Below are 4,336 nucleotides of genomic sequence, written 5' to 3'. Positions count from 1 at the left end.
TTTGAAGTTACAAAATAAAAATCAATTTTTTTGAATATATCGAAAACCATTAGAGATTTTTTGTTGAAAATGGACATGTGGCATTCTTATGGAAAGAACATAATAAAGAAAAATTTTAGTGAAATTTGTGCACCCCATAACAATTTTATGGGGGTTTTGTTCCCTTAAACCTCCCCAAACTTTTGTGTCCGTTCCAAATAAATTATTATTGTGGTGCCATTAGTTAAATTCAATATTTTTAAAACTTTTTTGCCTCTTAATATTTTTTCGATAAGGCAGTTTTTATCGAGTTACGGCTTCTTTTTTAATATGTTTACATAAAAATTTTATGAGGGTTTTGTTCCTTTAAACCCCCCAAATGTTTGTGTACGTTCCAATTAAACTATTACTGCGGTACCATTAGTTAAACACAGTGTTTTTAAAAAATTTTTGCCTCTGTATTTTTTTGATAAAGCATCTTTTATCGAGATGTGGCTTCTTTTATAATATGGTTCAAAATATACTTAAAAAAATGTAAATCATAAATTTTTCATATTATTACCAAGTCTCCATAATCGTACTTTACCATATACAAATATGTGGTGGATTTGACAAATATTCAAATATCTCGATAAAAACTGACTTTTGGAAAAAGTACTAAGAGACAAAAAAGTTTTTAAAAACTTGTGTTTAACTAATGTCGCTACAATAATAATTAAATTGGAACGTACACAAAAGTTTGGGGGGGTTTAAAGGAACCTAACCCCCATAAAATTTTTATGGAGTGTCCAAATTTCATTATCATTTTTTCTTAAAATACTACTGCCATAAGAATACCACATGTCCATTTTCAATAAAAAATCTCTAATAGTTTTCGATATATTGGAAAAATCGATTTTCATTTTGTAACTTCAAAGGGCTGTAACTTTTTTTCCGGGCACATTTGTACTAAGGTAAGTTAGGTTCAATCGAACTATTTTTGGTCCCAGAATATGCGATTAAATTTATGACCTGTATTTTTGTTACACCCTGTATATTCTGTACATATAATGTACATTGTTATGAAAAATATCCCGACCACTTCGTAATTTCCAGATATAACACAATTATTATAAAATAAATTCACCTACTTAGTTTCCAAGTTTCCAGTTTTTATTTAATTAAAAATTGTTATCTGTCGGTGTAAAATAAACTGTAGTGCACCTATTAATTAAATAAAAACAAAATTAGAAATCCTAAGATAGATTAATGATTTTTAGAACGCTGTGTGATTATCGGGGGCCAGATTTTTTTATGAAAAAAAGGTAAAAACAAATCAGTAGTTAGCATCAAATTTTAATGAATGCATACAGATTAAACATAATTTTGAGTCGTCTTTAACTTATAAGATGTCTTAGTTGCAAAACTTAGTGGTTACTTTCACAAACTATAAGGTAATATTTATCTAAACAATCATCCTACAAGATTTTTTCAAAAATTTTCATTCAACTCAATGGGTGCGTTCGGACGACCATAGCGGCTGGCTGTCAGCAGAAATCGGCTGAGTGGTTGAATCCAGCCGTGATAGGGAAAGCTTAGTAAATCTCTCAGCAGCTGGCTTCCAGCGGTGACGTCTGACAGCTACTGCTGGCTCAGCTGTCCAGCCGCTGTGGTCGTCCGAACGCACCCAATATTACACATCAGTGCTTTCACGTGACACATGGCAGTAGTGCATAGAAAAAAGTGTTGTGTGATTTGGTAGAATGCGATCTTACCCTTCAAAAAATATGTCACGTATTTCAGCACCTGGAAAATTGGAAGGATACTACAAATCTGGCCTCCACATAAGTGGTCTGTAGCTTCGACATGATAGGTGTGAAATTTTAAACGTTCTTGCTGTTGATTGGATAGGAAGGGTAGCGTTATCTAGCCTCCACGCTAGGTACACCATAGCCTCCATACGGTAGTTCCAATATTGAATATTATTTTATTCAAGTGGACAATAAAGGTAAAACACAAACAACTTTTGTTTCTTAATTATTTATTTATACAATAATGTGACATTTTACATGAAAATATGAGTATTTAATTTCAATTAAATATATGTTTACTTGTTGAATTTATCGGCTGCACACAACAGCTGATCGGCCATTAGACCCAACAACAAAACGCGAAATAAAATGTGTATTTTAAAACTGTTGGATAAACAGTACTACAATCAGAAAAACTTACCTTTAAAAAGGTACTCGATTATGAAATAACAAAAATATCAAAAAACACGACTGAATATCAGCTTTTTATGGTGACACAAACTAAACACAAACACCAAACCAAACACATCACATAACCGACCATATAAAATAAGTGAACGACAACGAACGAACGAACACGAACACAGCATAGGGATTACGTACACTCGATACGCATCGTATCCGCCATGTTTTCCCGTAAGGCGCTATGGGAAAACATGGCGGATACGATGCGTATCGAGTGTACGTAATCCGGGCCCAGATTACAGATTCACAGATAGCGCAGGATTTGTCAAAAGTCATGTTCCACCAATCACAATGCCGACATCAGCGCCTCTGACTAAACGGAAGGAAAATAAATACGATTACATGTTTTTTATTAGAGTTAGCGGGGCATGCAGTAGTGTTTAGCATTTTGAAAACCAATTGGAATATTTGAAGTTTTCAGTAAAATATTGAATAAAACATTGAATTGTCTTTCTGTTGTTTTAATTTCCTGCGAAATTTCATCAAAAATCCCGCAAAATTTATAAGTTGAAATTCCCACGTAACTAAAATTTGTCAATTTAGTTCCCATTCCAATCAAGAGATGGCGTTAATTCGATCCGAAAGATTAACACGGTCGTGAAACGTCTATAAGTATATATGGTCTGTGGTTACTTTGGCAAAACACTCCTGTAAATGATCATAGATTAATAATATAGTATTACCGGATAGATAGGCAACTCACTGTAAAAATTTGGTTCCTTTCGCCACTTGCGACCGTAGTGTTAACTAATCACCATTTGGCGGGAAATTTAAATGGACAAGCATTAATTTCATCCGTTCAGCGCCTCTTGCGGGCCCTTTCGTTACTAATTAAAATATCTTCTTATAATCTCACCTATATTATTAAAATAAAATACCAGAACTTACTAAGCTTGTTAAAGTATTTTATTTAAATAATATCTAAGTAATACTCATAAATTATTCGGAATTCCCAAGTTACAAAAATATGTTATTTTTGCTGTAAAATTTAGTAAGGAAAAGGGATATAAAAAAAGTTATGACAATGTTTTTCTAAATATAGGTACGTGTATTTATTTGTTGTTTCAGATAAAACAGTTATAAACTAATTACTATTTACCTATCTATGCATTTTTCTAACGTTTCTATGATTTGTACACAACGGTACACAACAATAATAAACCATGTTCAGTTTTTTTATTAACACAACACAAAAGTTCTTTCGTTTCGTAACTAAAACAAAACTACACTTTATCAACGAAGGATAAGGAACCAACTTAAATTGAAATTACTAAGAACAAATCGTTAAAGGTAATACAATAAAAAATAAAAACTGTAAACTAATGGAAAAATTTTTCCACTAACTGTCATTACTTTTGACAGAATTGACATTGCCGAGTTAAGCCTCGTTTGATTATTTTATTTATGACATTCAGATATGGCGTTAACATAAATGATTGGTTAAAGTCTTCGTGAGCGAGATAGGCTGTCATTTCTCTTTATTAGCTGACGGTAGTGAAAGTGATGGGGGAAATTCCCCAGTTTGTTCATATAAGATTCCGGGGCATGGTAAATGATTTTAGGCTTGTTCCAACTAGCGGTCAAACCAGTCAGAAACTATCAGCGAATAGTCGATTAATACGAGTAGAGGGGATAGCACTTATGACTGCATTATGTTCTCGCACTGGCCAACTGTTTGCTGACGATTTCTGACTAGTTTGACTGTTGGTTGGAACAGACCTTTTAATTTAACGTTTTAGAACTGTGAATTCAAATGACAAAATGAATTGTTTCCTAGCGTTGTCGTCCATCTTTGAAATTTTGAGCGCCCTCTGTTGGAATTTAATTTTGCGAATAGGCTTATTAGAAAATAATTATCGAAGATAATAGAAATATACGAAAAGTTTGAATGTTATCAGGCCGGTTCGAATACTAACCATTAGACTTAAGGGAAAGTACAGTTAATTTTAATTGTATAAGAATAAACAAATATTTCAATAAGATAAGTTGGCTGTAAACAATGACGCATAAAGTCATTGGCTGGATAGGTGTCAAGAAGAAGTTATTTGTTAAAATGTCATACGTCAGCGTTAAAATGTCACCACAAATGTCATAAACTTTCA

Source organism: Diabrotica virgifera, chromosome 6, assembly GCF_917563875.1.
Source record: "Diabrotica virgifera virgifera chromosome 6, PGI_DIABVI_V3a".
Classification (NCBI taxonomy): Eukaryota; Metazoa; Arthropoda; class Insecta; order Coleoptera; family Chrysomelidae; genus Diabrotica; species Diabrotica virgifera.
The sequence above is the reverse complement of the archived record's forward strand: the minus strand, read 5'-3'. Positions refer to the sequence as shown.